General features: G+C 40.6%; 1 long non-coding RNA gene across 1 annotated transcript; it reads left to right on the top strand.

The window, feature by feature from the left end:
• Nucleotides 1–12932: 12932 nt before the first annotated feature.
• On the top strand, nt 12933–14292 carry LOC104247742 (uncharacterized). Its single transcript, XR_716303.2, has 2 exons — nt 12933–13459; nt 13853–14292. It is a non-coding gene; the product is annotated as an uncharacterized lncRNA (long non-coding RNA).
• Nucleotides 14293–18923: the final 4631 nt, after the last annotated feature.

Genomic DNA, 18923 nt, shown 5'->3' with positions numbered 1-18923 from the left:
ACGCTCAAAATAACATCAAAACACCAATTTCGCATCGGATTCAAGCCTAAGAACTTAAAAAACTCTCAAAATATGCTTTCGATCAAAAAGTCTATCAAACCTCGTCCGAATGACCTGAAATTTTTCACACACATCACATTCAACCCTACGGAGCTGCTTCAACTTCTTGAATTCCATTACGACCCTCGGATCAAAATCTCCCTATCGAACCGGAAACTTCAAAAATTTGACTTTCGGCATTTCATGCCTAAATTAGCTACGGAGCGCCAACGCACAATCTGAACACGCTCATAAACCCAAAATCACCCAACAGAGCTAACGGAACCATCGAAATTCCATTCTGAGGCAGTCTTCACACTGTTCTAACTACGATCAAATTTCCAAAACTTAAGCTCTCATTTAGGGACTAAGTATCCCAAAACTCTCCGAAACTCCAAATAATTCCTCCCGACAACTCACAAGAGCAGAAACAAACACGGGGAAAGTAGTTAATAGGGAATCAGGGCATTAATTCTTAAGACGATAGGTCGGGTCGTCACATCCTCCTACACTTAAACATTCGTTCATCCTCGAACGAGAATAGAGACATACCTAAAGTAGTGAAAAGATGAGGGTAATGGTTACGCATATCCTACTCAGTCTCCCAGGTCGCCTCCTCGACTAGCTAACCCCGCCACTGAACCTTCACTGACGCAATGTTCTTTGACCTCAGCTTTCTAACCTGCATGTCCAATATTGCCACTAGCTTCTCAACATTGGATAGATTCTTGTCCAACTGGACTGAACTGAAATCCAACACGTGCGACGGATCACCGTGTACCTCCGGAGCAACGAAACATGAAATACCGGATGAACTCCTACCAAGATGGGAGGTAAATCAAGGACATAAGCAACCTCCCTAACACGTATCAATATCTCAAAAGGGCCAATAAACCTCAGACTCAACTTCCCCTTCTTCCTAAATCTTATAACGCCCATTATAGGCGAAACCCGAATTAGAACCTGCTCTCCAACCATATAGGAAACATCACAAACCTTTCGGTCCGCGTAACTCTTCTGTCTCGACTGGGCTGTACGGAGTCTATCCTGAATCACCTTGACCTTCTCGAAAGCATCCTGAACCAAGTCTGTGCCCAATAATCTTGCCTCACCGGATCAAACCAACCCACTGGGAATCTACACTACCTACCATATAAAGCTTCATACGGTGCCATCTGAATGCTAGACTGACAGCTGTTGTTGTAGGCAAACTCCGCCAATGGAAATAACAGATCCCAAGACCCTCCAAACTCAATCACACATGCACAGAGCATATCCTCAAAAATCTCAATAGTGTGCTCGGACTGTCCGTTCGTCTGAGGGTGAAATGTTGTACTCAACTCCACACGAGTACCCAACTCATGCTGAATGGCCCTCCAAAATCGTGATGTGAACTGAGTACCTCTATCTGAAATGATGGAAACTGGAATACCATGCAAACGAACAATCTCCCGGATATAAATCTCTGCCAACCGCTCCGAAGAGTAAGTAGTACACACAGGAATGAAGTGTGTGACTTTGTTAGCCGATCCACAATCACCCAAATAGCATCGAACTTTCTCAAAGTTCGTGGGAGCCCAACAACAAAGTCTATGGTGATCTGCTCCCACTTCCACTCCGGAATCTCTATTTGCTGAAGCAACCCACCCGGTCTCTGGTGCTCAAACTTCACTTGCTGAGAATTGAGGCACCGAGCTACAAATCCAACTATATTTTTATTCAACTGCCTCCACCAATAGTACTGTCTCAAATTTTGATACATCTTCACGATACCTGGGTGAATAGAATACCGCGAAATATGGGCCTCCTCTAGAATCAATTCCCGAAGCCCATCCACATTGGGTACACAAATTCAACCCTGCATCCTCAATACCCTATCATCACCAATAGTCACATTTCTAGCATCATCATGATGAACCTTGTCCTTTAGGACAAGCAAATGAGGGTCATCATACTGACGCACCCTGATACGATCAAATAAGGAAAACCGAGAAACCATGTAAGTTAAAACCTGACTGGGCTCCGAAAGAACCAATCTCACAAACTGGCTGGCTAAGGCCTGAACAACCATCGCCATAGGCCTCTCCGATGATGGTAAATAAGCCAAACTCCCCAAACTCTCTGCCCGACGACTCAAGGCATCGGCCACCACATTGGCCTTGCCTGGATGATACAAAAAAGTGATATCATAGTCCTTCAGCAACTCTAACCATCTCCTTTGGCGCAAATTTAGATCCTTTTGCTTGAACAGGTGCTTCAAGCTCCGATGATCAGTATAAATCTCACAAGGAACCCCGTATAAATAATGACGCCAGATCTTCAGGGCATGAATAATGGCAGCTAACTCAAGGTCGTGGACATGATAATTCTTCTCCTGAACCTTTAACTGTCTGGATGCGTAGGCAATCATCCTACCGTCCTGCATCAAAACCGCTCCAAGGCTAATCCTCGAGGCATCACAATAGACAGTATAAGACCCTGAACCTGTAGGAAATATCAAAATTGGGGATGTAGTCAATGCTGTCTTGAGCTTCTGAAATCTTGCCTCACACTCTTTCGTCCACTAGAAAGAGCACCCTTCTGGGTTAGCCTGGTGATAGGGGCTGCAATCGATGAAAACCCCTCCATAAAATGAAGGTAGTAACCCTCCAAGCCAAGAAAACTGTGGATCTCTGTAGCTGAGGATGGTCTGGGCCAACTCTGCGCTGCCTCTACTTTCTTTGGATCCACCTGAATACCCTCACTCGATTCTACGTGGCCTAAGAATGCTACGAAATCCAACCAAAACTCATATTTCGAGAACTTAGCATATAACTTATTTTCCCTTAGAGTCTGGAGCAAAGTCCTCAGGTGTTGCTCGTAATCTTCTCGACTCGGGGAATACACCATAATATCATCAATAAAACAATGACAAATAAGTCAAGATATGGTCGGAACACAATGTGCATCAAATGCATAAAGGTTGTTGAGCATTGGTCAACCCAAATGATATAACAAGCAACTCGTAATGACTATACCGAGTCCTGAAAGCAGTCTTCGGGATATCTGGCTCCCGAATCTTCGACTGATGGTACCCTGAATGCAAGTCAATCTTAGAAAACACTCGTGCACCCTGTAGCTGGTCAAACAAATCATCAATACGAGGCAAAGGATAACAGTTCTTCACCATAACTTTGTTCAACTGGCGATAATCAATGCACATACGGATAAAACCATCCTTCTTCTTCACAAACAAGACAGAAGCACCCCACGGTGATACACTGGGCCGAATAGAACTATTATCAAGCAATTCCTATAACTGATCCTTCAACTCCTTCAACTTAGGAGGAGCCATACAATACGGAGGAATAGAAATGGGTTGAGTGTCGGCAACAGATCAATGCCAAAATCAATATCTCTATCAGGCGGCATGCCCGGAAGATCAGCTGAAAACATATCAGGAAAATCCCGTACTACTGGGACTAAATAAACTGAAGGGGTATCAATAGTGACATCTCTCACATAAGCTAGATACGTGTCACACCCCTTCTCAACCATTCACCAAGCCTTAAGGAAAGAAATAACTCTACTAGGAGTGTGATCTAAAGTACCCCTCTACTCAACACGCGGTACAACCGGCATAGCCAGCGTCACGGTTTTCGCGTGACAATCAAGAATAGCATAATGGGGTAACAAGCAGTCCATGCCCAAGACAATATCAAAATTTACCATGCTGAGCAATAATAAATCGACTCTGGTCTCAAAACCACTAAGAGCAACCAAACATGACCGATAAACGTGGTCCACAACAAGAGAATCTCCCACAAGAGTAGAAACATAAACAGGGGAACTCAAAGAATCCCGAGGTACACCCAAATGCAGAGCAAAATAAGAAGACACATAAGAGTAAGCGGAGCCTAGATCGAATAGAACCGACGCATCTCTGCGACAAACCAGTACAATACCTGTGATGATAGAATCGAAGGAAACAGCCTCGGTACGAGTAGGAAGGGAATAGTATCGGGCCTGGCCTCCCCCTCTAGGGCGACCTCTACCTCCTCGATCTCTACCTCTAGTTGGCTGAGCAGGTGGGGTAGCAACTGGAGCTGTAACCATAGCCTGAGAACTCTACGGGGCGCACTGTGGTTGAGAAGTCTGTGGAGGTGCACTCCTACCAAGTCTAAGGGATTCCCTCACCACATGGCATGTGTCACCACACTCAAAAAAAGCTCTAGGAGGACGTGGCGGTTGTGACTGGCTCGGGCCAGGTCTGCTAGACTGAACTCTAAAAGCACCCCGCGCAGGAGGCGCGCTAGCTAACGGAGGTGCATAATAAGGCTCCTGAGGCCTAGGAGGAGCTGGAATACCACTGGTTGCTGGAAGAGATGAATGAACAGGGCGACTCATATAACCCCTACCATGATGACCTGTAGTTGGGGCACGAGCACCAGAATAATGGCCCGACTTTAGTGACCTCTTGGCCTGACTCTCCTCTCTCTCCTTAGCATGCATACCCTCAATCCTCCAAGCAATGCTCACCACATGCTAATAATAAATATCTATCTCCAACTCATGAGCCATGCTAGACCTAATGCTAGGAATAAGCCCCTCAATAAACCGGCGAACCCTCTCGCGAACAGTAGAAACCAAGGCTGGTGCATGTCTAGCCAAACTAGTGTAATGGACAACATACTCTAAGACATCCATAGCATCCTGGCGCAAATGCTCAAACTCTATGCGCCATGCGTCCCTGAGGCTCTGAGGAACATACTCTCTCAGGAACGGATCTGAAAACTAAGTCCAAGCCAGTGAAGCAGCCTTATCCAGACTGTCTAACTCATAGGTGCGCCACTACTCATAGGCAGCTCCTCAAAGATGGAAAGTAGTGAAGGAAACCCCGATCGATCCTGATATACCCATGGTACGGAGAATGCGGTAACACTCATCTACAAATCCCAGAGCATCATCCGATGCTGGACCACTGAATACATTAGGCTTTTACTTCTTGAACCTGTCAAGCATCAGTTGCTCATCCTCGGAAACCGCTACCCTGTCCTCGGGCTGATCTCGGACTGCATGCTCTACAGGAATAATCTTAGGGACCTGCTCAACATGCACTCGCTGCTCAGGAGTGCGGGTGGTGGGAGTCTATGCTCCTCCCCCTGCCTGAGATGTAGGTGCAGCAAGGGGAAGCAACCCTGCCAGAGCCAAAGTGGTGTACATGCTCATGAACTGTGCTAGAGTCTAGTGAAGTGCTAGAGTAGGAGTAGCATTAGGCGTATTAGGTGCCTAGACTCCGGCTGGAACTGTTGGTGATACCTCGGTGGCAGCTCGCGTAGGTGCTCTGGGTGCACCACGTGCGCGTCCTCGGCCTATACCATGGCCCCGGCCTCTAACGGCTGCAATAGAGGGCACGGGTGCCTGATCATCTCGGGTAGCACATGTACTCACCATCTGTCAGAGAATAAAAGATAGAAATTTAGAATTGTGACATAAAATCTCGCACGACAAGGAAATCAAACGAAGTGGAAACCTAATAGTTACATAGCCTCTCGCAAATAAGTACAGACGTCTCCGTACAGATCCGCGAGACTCTAATAAACCGGCTTGTGATTCATGACTCTTATGAACCTAGAGCTCTGATACCAACTTGTCACAACCCCGGTTCGCCCTCCGTGAACCATCATGACGGCACCTAGTCTCTACGACTATGTAAGCCTAACAATGCGGAAAATAAACAAAATTTGCATAAGAAATAATAAAAAAACAAAATAGTAAAATAAAACAGCATTTAAGATGTCTCCCGGCATATACAATAACAACTCTCGAAACTAGAAACATTTCCCAAAACTCGGAATCTCATGATCACAAGCCTTTGAATGTCTACAAGTATCTAACTCCAGAATGTCTAACAAAGAAACAAAAGTACAGAAGGGATAATACAAAAGGGAGAGTAGAAAGGGACTCTTCGGTCTGCGGACGTGGCAGATATACCTCAGAGTCTCTATGAACGCCTCGTCTCAAGCGTGATAAGTCTAAGTGGAGGTACCTGGATCTGTACATGAAAAACATGCAAAGAAAGGGCATGAGTACACCACAACGGTACTCAGTAAGTGTCAAGCCTAACCTCGGTCAGGTAGTGACGAGGAAGATCAGGGCCCTACTGAGATCAAATGTAATATAAGGTGCGACAGTATAAGATAAAGCAGTATAGTTGAAAGATAACAGTAAGAATTAATACAGGATAATAAGGATAACTACAACTGAAACAAAGGCAAAAACAATCACTAGGAATACCACTCTTCACAAAGATAATAACCGGGATCTCACAGTATCCCGGTGATCTCTTAGTACCCTCAATATATGCCAGGGATCTCTTGGTATCTCGATGATCTCTTAGTATCCTCAATATATAAGCTAGGGATCTCTTGGTATCCCGAGGATCCCTTGGTATCCTCAATATACGTGCTAGAGATCTCTCGGTATCCCGCACCTCAGCTCAAATCATAAAATAGGTACAGGGGATCTCTCGGGATGTCGTCGCGTAGTCCCAAAGTAAAACACACAGCAATAACACAAAGAATACTCAATTAAACTCAATTCCGTACCAAAGTAAAATAGGTAATTCTAACCTAACATGCTTCACATAATACAAATAAGGCAGTTCAAGCAATAAGGCAATTAAGTCAATTAACATGCTTCTCTAAGCTAACAGCAGGCTTAAATTTCAAGTAGAATAAGCAGGAAAGGAAAACACAATTAAAGCTACTTTAGTGAAAACAGGATTTTCAACAATTAGCACAAGTACGTACTCGTCACCTCACGTACAAGGCATTTCAATTACCACAAATAGCAAATCCTAAGGGGAATGTCCCCCACACAAGGTTAGACAAGCCACTTACCTCGAACCAACTCAAAATCAACCCGAAATCATGCTTTTGTCACGAGTACTCGACTCCAAATGGCCCAAATCTATTCACTTCAATTGCATAATGTAAATAACACTTCAAGTAATTGATTATATAAATACATTCTAAGCTAATACGCGAAATTAGATAAAATGACCAAAATGCCCCTCAGACCCACGTCTCGGAATCGGGTAAAATTTATATTTTTAGAATTCTCATACTTTCACGAGTTCATTCATACCAAAATTTTCCAAATCCAAGGTCAAAATCCCAATCAAAATTCGAATTCTAGGTCTACGAACTTTCTTCCAACTTTTCCTTAATTTTTCATCTCCAATCCAAAATTAAATGATAAAACTAACAATAGATTAGTGGAATACAACTAGAAAGGGATAAGGAATTGTTACCCAATGATCTTCTCTTAAAAAACCCCACAGAATTGCCCTACCTCAAGTTCCAAGTCGATTTTTCCAAGTTTTGAACTAAACCCTCAAAATTTCATATTTCTCCCAGCGATTACCACATCTGCGGTCAGTGGAGCGTACCTACGGTCCCGCACCTGCGGAAGAAGGCATCGCAGGTACAAAAATCACTTAACGGGCTGGGTCTGCTTCTGCGGTCGCTTGGCCGCATCTGCGGCACCGCATTTGCAAAAACCTAGCTGCACCTGCGGTCCTGGAGCTTTGGCTCAAACTCGCTTCTACAGCCACCTAGCCGCACCTGCGGTCCCACACATGTAGGTGCAGTTATGACAGGTTCAGCAATTCAAATTCTTCCCAAGTCTAATTCAATTTCCGTTAAGCACCCGAAACTCATCCGAGACCCCAGTACCTCAACCAAACATGCCAACCAATCCTAAAACATCATTCAAACTTGTTCCAACCTTCAGAATGCTCAAAACAACATCAAAATACTAATTTAGCATCAGATTCAAGCCTAAGAATTTCAAAAACTCTCAAAATACGCTTTCGGTCAAAAAGTCTATAAAACATCGTCCGAATGACCTGAAATTTTGCACACACGTCACATTAAACCCTATGGAGCTACTCCAACTTCTGAAATTCCATTCCAACCCTCGGATCAAAATCTCACTATCGAACCAGAAACTTCAAAAATTCGACTTTCGGCATTTCAAGTCTAAATTAGCTACGGACCTCCAATGCATAATCCGAACACGCTCCTAAACCCGAAATCACCCAACAGAGCTAACGGAACTATCAAAATTCTATTCCGAGGCCGTCTTTATACAGTTCCAACTACGGTCAAATTTCCAAAACTTAAGCTCTCATTTAGGGACTAACTATCCCAAAACTCTCCGAAACTCCAAATAATTCCTCCTGGCAACTCACAACAGTAGAAACAAACACGCAGAAAGAAGTTAATAGGAGAGCGGGGCGTTAATTCTTAAGGCGACCGGCCAGGTTGTCACATCGCATCTCTGGGGAAAAAAGATCAGAGATTCTCAAAGTTCAAATAAATAAAAAAAGGAATATTTAGAAGTCTTTCTTTCAAAAATAAAGATAAAATCAAAATCAAAAATCGAAAAAAAGAAAATATGTCAATTCTTCTTTTAAAGCATTTCTTTCGAAAATTCCAAATAAAAAAATATAAAAAAAACAATTGTTCATTGTCCACGAATTCTCTTTTCTTTATCTTGTCACTTTTCTTATTCTCTTTTCAGTTCTTTTAAATGCAAATTTCAATAACATGACATGCTTGCGGACTTCATGCCCAGATCCTGAAACATTGTCAGACTTCGAAATTATGAGTCAAGAATCAAAATGAAATGAAGATAAGTTTAAGGAAAAAGCAAAGACTCGGAATAGCTAAAGAAAAATTGGTTCCAGATTGGAAAGGTCCATACATTGCAATAAGAGTACTGTAAAAAGAGTGTGTTGTACTTGGGACACATCGAAGGAAGTGTCCCTGAAACAACTGTCAATACAAGTGTTGTCAAAAGGTACCATGTTGGATCCTCTATATAACATAAATGTTCTCCGGTTGGGATGAAGAAATCTTTTATTCTTTCTACCCAAACACTATCAACCTTTTGCAAACTCTTTGAGCCGGTTACTTTTCTTTCATTACCTTCTTTGGAACCTGAAAGTATTATTGAAAAAAATAAAAATTGAAAAAAATGAAATGAATTAAAAAAATGAAAAAGGAGAAAAAGAAAGATACAAAAAGGGGGGAAGAAAAGACAAAGAAAATGAAATTAAAAAAAATGAAAAAACAAAGAGAGGAAAAAGAAAGAGAAAACAAAATAAAACAAAAAGCAAAATAAAAACAAAAGTTTCCCTGAACTACGTTCGACTTGATTCCTAAAGGACACATAGGCAGCCTCCCTCTGGGGTTCAGTCACACTAAAATAAAAATTCAAATTCCCCCAAAAGTAAAATTGGGGCAGATGTGATAATGGTTCGGCGATGATCCCGCCCGAATGGTTCCAAAGTTGTAATTCAGTCCAAATCATTTTTACCCAAATCCGTTCAAGTCCTTCTGATCAGTCGGTGAGAATGTTCAAAGATCAGAGAATATAGCTACTTGGATCTGATGCAATCAAAATGAGAGAAATAAAATGAGGGAGCCTTATTGGTGAAAACTCACACGGACACCGTAAGGCGATAGTAAGCAGAGAAATTGAAAATAAGAGAGTCTTGTTAGTGAAAACTCGCAAAGAGCACTACAAGGCGACGGTAAGAAGATAAATGAGAGAGGTCAGCTCATGAAAACCCGCAAAGAGCGCCCCTCATCGAAAAGAGGATCCTCATAGCCATCGGCATCGATAGAGTCTTGGCAAGGTTTCTCCATTTTGAGGCCAAAGTTGTGATGAATTTCTAAGAGTCGGACGGTTTGCATGGATCAGGCATCATGTCCAAATGGCATGTCATGTTCATTGAAGTCCGCATGTACTCCAGATAAGTCCTTCTTTCCTTTCCTCGAAAGGGATACCTCTTGTCTAAATTCATTTATCCATTCCATTGTTTATTTTTTCTTTGAATCCTTTTCGGTCTAACTCTATTCCGAAACTGAGACAAAGAAGGGATGGCCAGACTGATTGACACGAGCTAATGTGCAATAAGGCACCCAGCTTCGTCATGGGCATCAAGTCGACTTCGACCGGCCATGGTGGCTGATGTTTTGAAATTGAAAACTCTTGGAATGAGAAAATTAAATTGAAGTGCCTATAAAGGCAAATGAAGTTAAAAAGGTCTGGTCCCACGTGGCTAACCATCTCGGCAAAGGTTTGAAAAGTCAAGGTACCCCAAATGCTCTGAAATTGAAATCGGAAGAAAGAAGCAAGAATGAAAGGCTTATGAAGGCAAAATAAAGTTGAAAAGGTTAAAGTCCCACACAACTAACCATTGCGACAAAGTTTGAGGAGCCAAAAGAGTCATAAGTGAAAGGCCTATGAAGGCAAAATAAAATCGATAAGGGTGAGTTCCACCAACCAACCGCCATGGCAAAGTCTGAAAAAATCAGAGGGTCTCCAGGGCCTGAAATGAAATCAGTCCTCAGGGAACAAGCAGTTGCAGTTGAGATCTTCATCAAAGAAGCCGGGTCGAGATCAAGTGTTGAAATAATCAAGGCCACAAAACCAACCACTATTTCAAACTAACAATTGTTCTTTGTTTGAAAATATGAAACATGTGCAATCCGAAGCAACCTTGCAAGAAGCAGGTGCAACCAAAGAGAAACTGCGCAAGGGCTAGAAACAGTGTTGCAGCAATAATCAATCCAAAAGGGAAGTCTCCTCCGAATTGTTTCCTGCAATTTTACTCATTTTCTTAAAAAAATGAAATGAAAAGAAAGAAGAAGAAAATTCAAAATCATGGTAGCATAGGGTCCCACTCCCTAGCTGATGCCAACATAACCTAGTAATCTTTTCCAACATAGGGTCCCACTCCCTAGCTGATGTAAGCATAACATGGTAATCTTTTCCAACTTAGGGTCTCATTCCCTAGCTGATGCCAGCATAACCTGGTAATCTTTTCCAACATAGGATCCCACTCCCTAACTAATGTCACCATAATCTGGTAACCTTTCCAACATAGGGTCCTAGCCCTAGTCTATGCCAGCATAACCTGGTAATCATTTTCAACATATGGTCTCATTCCCTAGTTATCCTCGGCATAACCCGACAACCTTTCCGGCATAACCCGATGACTTCCCCGACATAACTCGAGGACCTTCCCAGCATAACCCGATGACTTCCCCAGCATAACCCTAGGACCTTCCCGGCATAACCCGATGACTTCCCCAGTATAACTCGAGGACCTTTCCGGCATAACCCGATGACCTTCCCCGGCATAACCCGAGGACCTTTTCGGCATAACTCGAGGACCTTTCCGGAATAACCCGATGACCTTCCCGGCATAACCCGTGGACTTTTCCAGCATAACCTGATGACTTCCCTGGCATAACTCGAGGACCTTTCCGGCATAACCCGATGACTTCCCCAGCATAACCCGAGGACCTTTCTGGCATAACCCGATGACTTTCTCGACATAACCCGAGGACTTTTACGGCATAACCCGATGAATTTTCTAGCATAACTTGGTAATTTTTCCAACGTAGGGTCCCACTCTCTAGCCGATGCCAGCATAACCTGGTAATCTTTCCTAGTATAGGTTCCCACTCCCTAGTTGATGCCAACATAACCTGTTAATCTTTCAAACTTAGGGCCTCTGATTTCCATTTGATTTCATTTTAAATATAGGGTCTCCACTCCCTAATATCTTTTTCTCAAAGATGCACAATCCCGATTTTATTTGCTTTCAATAAAGAAGTAGTTTAGATTTTTGTTACAATAACTCACGAAATTTTTCTAGTGAAAACTGGGGCTGAAAATTTCGTTCATTTGATTGTTTTGGTGCCTGAGCAAGTTTTTACCTTGAGGCGACCAAAAGAAGAAGTCTCGATTCGAATAAAAGAAAAAAAACAAGAAAAGAAGTAAACTCTAAGTGTAGAAGCGGAGAAAAGAAGCGGGCTGCTCAAGATATAATTGAAGTCACAAGTTTTGCATGTCCCGCCTTGATCCGAAAAGCAGAAGAAGAATAAACCAGCGGTTGCAGCTAACGAGCATCAAGATTCGAATCAGAGTCTGCATGAAGAACCAGCCAAGACTCAAGATCAAGTTTTAGAAGGTTTATAGATAAGAATCTTGTAACTCATAGTTGATAGGCTTAGCTAGTTTAGCTTTTCATATTTCATTTTGGTGTAATAATGAGTTCAGTAAGCAGAAACAGCAGAAACAGCAGTGAAGTCACAGTTTCTCGGTAGTCCTAGCTACCAAAACTTCCAAAACTACACTGACCCAATTCCTTTATAGCCAAGGTTATGTAGGCAACCTCTGAAGCAAGGTTCGGTCAAAAAATTCAAAATGCTTCCAAATGGAGTTTCAAACGGGCAAAAATTGCTTGTAATTGCTCACTTTATCTTTGCCCGAAAACTCTTCATGTTTCCGAGCAAAGAGGGGCAGCTGTGAGCACCTAATTTTTGCCCTACATGAAAATAACTCCTAAAAATAGACCAAAATCATTTTAATGGATTTCTAGGAGTTTTTCTTTATTTAGTTGCATTTCATGCATGTTTAATATTTTAAAATCATGAGAAAAACCATAAAAATTGTCATATTTTAATTTCATGTCATCTTAGGTTTAATTTGCATTTAGGAATCAATTACATTGCTAAACGCATTATTTAAATAACTAAAAATCAAAAACATGCATTCTTAGGTTAGTTAATTAATTAGTCAAAATAGATAAATAATTTTACCATACAAATTAGATTAAACTAAATTAGAGTTTAAAATGGCTAACATTGCAAAAATCAAGGAAAAAAAGAAAGGGTTTTGATTTGGTTTTGTTTTAAATTTGGGCTAAAATCATTTCTGATGGCCCAATTCTCTCAAAAAAATACCCAGCCCATCTCTCTAACCTACCCAAACCCCTTATCCTTTAATTAAAACCTAGATATAGAAAAAGAGATCGAAGACCTAAGACAATAGGGGACCTTCCGCTTTAGATTAGGAGCGAGCAGCGCATCTCTGGGGAAAAAACATCATAGAACAACATCAGAAACCTGTCTTTTGAAGATAAAAAATGGGCAACCCTACTTCTTCTTCCTCATTTTCTAACCTAAAACACACAAGAACAGACTCTTTCCTTCAACACCAATCCTACTAGCCCGCCTTGCCATTCTCATTTGCACCTCACACACACTAAAATCATGGAAGAGAAATCATCCTCTGAGGATTAAAAGAAGACAACTAGAGTAGTCAAGACCCGGAGAAATCTTCATTGAAGAAAGAAAAGCAAACTGTGTCCGAATTTCGCTTGGAAGTGGAGTGATTGATCTTCAATTTCTGGGCGTTTTATGACCCATTTGATTTTCTGTAAATTTGTGAGCTAATCTCTGGGTTTCGGAGAGTGATTAAACTCTTAAATCACTATCGAGTGTTGCTGATTCACTATGTTGCTGAACTCTAGATTCATATTTATCATTGTTTCTCTATATTCCGCTACATCAAGGTACTCTTCTCGATTTTGACCATGTAACTTGATTTGGATAATTCATGTTCTATGAAAATTAATTTTGTGAAGTTACATGTTCTACTCTGTTAAGAGAATGACTATTAGCATCGATTTGTATGCCATGTTTATGACTAATTTCATAGATACAACATGAGATTTTCCTATACCCTCTCATATGATATTTTTGTGTTAGTTTGTTTGTTGAACTAAGTGTTTAAATTCAAATCATTCTTTGAATCAGTTTGTTAATCATGGTTTCGAATACTGTTTATAACATCCTTTGTGTTAGCTTGAAGTTCTGATTTTCACTTAAGGTTGAAAGTTGAAATTACAAAACCACACATTATTAGCTTAGTGGCTATTGACAGTAGACCTATCTACATGGTGCAGTAGTTGTTGTATTTTAAGGAACTGAACTTATTGGTCGCTCCTGATGAAGAATCTTTTGTGGCTCTAATAATTCTCTTTTTCTCATTCGGGACTCTGTTGTTACCGATGAGGTATTCTCTCAGTTCAATTCTTTCTGTCGGACGTGGAAATGGGTATTCAACCCTGGGAATATGAAGCCATTGTTTCTTAGACTTGAGTCATTGTTTGGAATGCTAATAATCATGTAGCCTCGAGAGTTGCTCGAGGGCGTATAATTTGTGATGTCCATTTCTTCTTGTTCTGATAAGTGATAACTTGATTCTGTTTGAAGATTTTATTTCTTCTGCAAGTACATATTCTTAGATGTAGAGAAAAAAGTTGAACTGTTATTTGTATTTTATCAAGCTGAAAAGCTAGGGCATGACCTTTTGCTGATTTTTAAGGAAAGGTGATTTACTCTATTTGATATTTCTTTTTTAAATGTTCAATTTCTATTAGATGTGAGTTTACCTGATAAGATAGGACACATTCACATAATTGCGTGCTGCATTGTTTTTTCTTGATACTAGATGGTGGGCGTTAGAAGTAAACTGGGTTAGATATAAGTTAATCCATTTTGTTTTTGTTTATTAATAAAAACGTTAACCAAATACTACATTTTCTCACAACTTTTCCATAGCTCTCATTTTTACAATTATCTCAAACGTAGGAGATGAATAATTATGAACATCCGTGGTTCGCTTTAGTTGAGTACAATCTTTTAAAATAAATTGAGGCGTGTCATACACAAATAAAATCCATAACCCATGGCCCTCACATTAATACTAACTAGTATAGAAAACAATCTTGAACATTCGTAACTTGCTTTAGGCGCGACTTAGTCTATATATTATCGTGATTATGTATACATTCACGTAACATAATTATGATTTTTCTAAAAATAAATCGAGGTATGTGTTCGTGCAACTTCTACCAAACTTTCTTAATATTAATAAAGCATGATTAATTGTGGACATGTACGCGTGACATGATTCTTAACGTGCCAAACGAAATGAGTTCATGTACGCGTAACTCCTTTTAAGATAATTTCCAAAATTACGAATAATCAAGCAACTAAAAGCGGTTAAAGGGATAAATGAACATAGGTCTTAAAATGAATAATTAAACAATTTAGTTAAGTCAGTTATAAATTGCTAAGCGGCCGTGCTAAAACCACAAAACCCGGGAATGCCTAACACCTTCTCATGGGTTAACAGAACTCATTATCTAGAATTTCTGGTTCGCACACTTTTAAATAAAGTCGAAAAAAAATTTCCTCAATTTGGGATTTAAAATAAATCGGTGACTTGGGACACCATAATAAACTATTCCAAGTGGTAACTCTGAAATTAAAATAATTCCATTTCGAATAATGTCACTTTAATTGGAAAAACTCCCTTATATACCCCCCAAGTGTAAAAAGGAGATGTGACAACGAGTATTTATGCGTTGTTGTTGGGCTAAAACATATGGGTGGGATTTGGTTCTTGTAATTTATCGCTTTTTTATCATGATATCCATGCTTAGACTGGTTAGTTATTAAATTCATCGATCTTTCCGCAATTATAGGCTATCTGTGATAATTGAATATTGTTTCTGAAGTTGAGGTTAGTATTGTGGAACCATTGTTTACATAAGGCTTATTCTTGTTAATTATATCTCCCTGTTATTATATGTTTATTATTATATGGTTAGAGTGAGTATTAATGCACGAAGGGCGATGTCGTGGCATGTTTGAGAGTTAATGGATGAAGGGTGATGTCGTGCCATATTTGAGAGTTAATACATGAAGAGTGATACTGTGTCGTATCTATTGGTTTATGATGAAAGTGAGAGTAAAAGCACGAAGGGTGATGTCGTATTATCATTATTGATTGATAGTGAAGTTGAGAGTAAAAGCATGAAGGGTGATGTCGTGCAATTTTCTTGATTATGGTTATTGGTGTTACTAGTTAAAGGCTTATTGATTGTTCTAGTTATCATTTCATGTTCTAATTATCGTATTTTGTACCCATTTCGCATGTCCCTCCCAATAGTACATGTTTATCCTTTAATTGTTTTTGTGTTGTATGTATATTGTTATCTGTTGTCACAACCTGGATTTTCCACCCTTAGGAGTCGTGATAGCGCCTACTAGTGAAAGCTAGGCAAGCCAAATTATTCTGATTACTTAACCTTTTTCAGTTTTAGTCCCTTAACATTGGTGAACAAACATCATATAAATGGTAGAAATAATAATATCAATAACGAAGCGGAAGACTGAAATATGATAATTTAACTTAATACAAACTACAGAAGTCTAAATACAACTCTACCCAGAATTTGGTGTCACAATTTCACAAACTGTCTAAGATTACTACAAATAAAGTCTGAATAGAAATACATGAATCTGTTTCTGAATAAGTAAAAACAGAAAAGAAATGATAGAAGCAAATGTCAAGGCCCACGGACGCCTGCAGGACTACCTCGGGTCGCCTGTTGGACTGAAGGCAGCAACCTCACTGCGGTCCAAACGCTCCGGTAACGATATCTGCATATAGTGCAGAGTGTAGTATCAGCACAACCGACCCCATGTGTTGGTAAGTTCCTAGCCTAACCTCAGCGAAGTAGTGAAAAAGCTACGACCAGACTACCAAATAAACCTGTGCAGTTAAATCATATACAACAGAAAATAAAGGCAAATACTCACAGTAAAGATAGGCGGGGGGAAACATGTTGCGGGGAGTAACATAAAACAACAGAATACCAAAGAGAAGTGTAAGAAACCAAAATCTAAATACTAACAAGGAAAAGGAAAACAAACACAGAATTCACTTTCATTTCATATCTTATTGCAGGCGTGCAACCCGATCCCATCTCATATATCTCGCTGCAGGTGTGCAACCCGATCCCATTTCATATAACTCATTGTAGGTGTGCAACCCGATCCCATTTCATATATCTCGTTGCAGGCGTGCAACCCGATCCCATTTTCTCATTGCAGGCGTGCAACCCGATCCCATTTCATATATGTCGTTGCAGGCATGCAACCCGCTCCCATTTCATATATCTCATTGCAGGCGTGCAACCCGCTCTCATTTCATATATCTTGTCGCAGACGTGCAACCTGCTCCTATTTATATATCTCGTTGCAGGCGTGCAACCCGCTCCCATTTCTTATATCTTGTTGCAGGCGTGCAACCTGCTCCCATTTTATATATCTCGTTGCAGGCATACAACCCGCTCCCATTTTAATTCAACATTAGTCATAAAAGAATCCCAACAAGGGAACAAGAGTATAACAACAATATCCCGGCAATGGAGACAATATTATAAACAATAACATCCCGACAAGGGAGACAATGTCAGAAACAATAAAATTCCGGCAAGGGAACCAACAATGATAACCATCATATTAGGCATGAATAAATCACAACGGAGTCACAACAATTACAATTCTAGACTCATGGGCATGCTTGATACCAACGTATAGATACTCGTCACCATGCCTATACGTCGTACTACGTAATTAACATATAGCAAATAAGATACAACTCCTAATCCCTCAAGCTAAGGTTAGACCAAACACTCACCTCAAACTCCCACGGCCAACTCAAGCCTCAAACACCGATTTTCCTTTAGAATTCACCTCCAAATTACTTGTATCTAGCCCAAATTAATTTAACAACATCAATAAATTCTAAAGAATTCATACCCAATTCTTAATTATAGGTTTTCTATCATTTTCCCCAAAAAGTCAAAAATTGGCCCCGACCCGCTTGGTCGAAACTCGAGGTTCGGACTAAAACCCGATCGCCCATTCACCCACGAGCCCAAATATGCAATTAGTTTTGAAATCCAACCCCAAAACGAGGTCTAAATTTCAATTAATCAAAAAGCCCTAACTCTACCCAAATTCCTAATTTCTACCATAAAAACCCTAGATTTTTGGATGAAAATTGATGAAATCGAAATTCCTAAATTCCTAATTTCTACCATTGATGAAATGCAATGGGAAATAGAAAGAAAAAAGTTTAGAATCATATACCAATTCTTTAAGGAAGAACTTGTTCTATGAAAATCGCCTCAATGCTCTCTAGTTTTGAAAATATGAAGTTATGGACACATTCCCGATTTTGCTACTGTTTTTAATTCACTGGACATGCCTTCTTTGCGTTCGCGAAGGGTCAGGCCCAGTTGCCTCACGTTCGCGCTTAGTGGCTCGCGTTCGCAGAGCTTTAGCTCCTCAAACCATCGCGTTTGCAGGCCATTGGCCGCGTTCGCGTAGAACAAAATCCCTTTCCCCCTGTCCCGGCCAAAAGGCCTTCGCGTTCGCGATAGCAGGTCCGCGTTCGCGAAGGGTAGCACCCCTAAGGCTTCGCGTTCGCGTCCTATTTCTCGTGTTCGCATAGAAGGAATTATCCTTCAGCCTGACTTACCCTTTGCGTTCGCAAGAGTCCTTCCGCGAACTCGAAGAACAACACTCCAGAATACCAGAAACTAAAACCTGCAACTTTTCTAAGTTTAAAAACCTACCGAAACTCACCCGAGCCCTCGAGGATCCAAAAAAAACATGCATACTAACTCAAAATATCATATCGACTTACTCATGCGTTCAAATCGCCAAATTAACAGCTTTAACAATGAATTTAGCATCAAAATCAAAGGAAAATCTCAAGAACACTTAAGTTTCAAGTTTCACAATTGAGGGTCCGATTCATGTCATTTCAAGTCTGTTTCTTACCAAATTTTACATGTTCAATGTAAATCATATATAAGACCTATACCGGGCTCCGGAACTATAATACGGGCCTGATACCATCAAATTTAACTACGTTCAAATTTCCAAATACTCTAAAATTTTCACTTATATAATTTTCTTTAAGAATTCATTTCTTGGGCTTGGGACCTCGGAATTCGATTCCGAGCATACGCCCAAGTCCCATATTTTCCTATGGACCCTTCAGAACCGTCAAATCATGGGTTCGGGTCCGTTTACCCAAAATATTGACCAAAGTCAACTTAAATTAAATTTTAATGGCAAAATTAACTTTTTTTATCAAATTTCCACATA

This window comes from Nicotiana sylvestris, chromosome 9, assembly GCF_000393655.2.
Source record: "Nicotiana sylvestris chromosome 9, ASM39365v2, whole genome shotgun sequence".
NCBI classification, from domain to species: domain Eukaryota; kingdom Viridiplantae; phylum Streptophyta; class Magnoliopsida; order Solanales; family Solanaceae; genus Nicotiana; species Nicotiana sylvestris.
The sequence above is the reverse complement of the archived record's forward strand: the minus strand, read 5'-3'. Positions and strand labels throughout refer to the sequence as shown.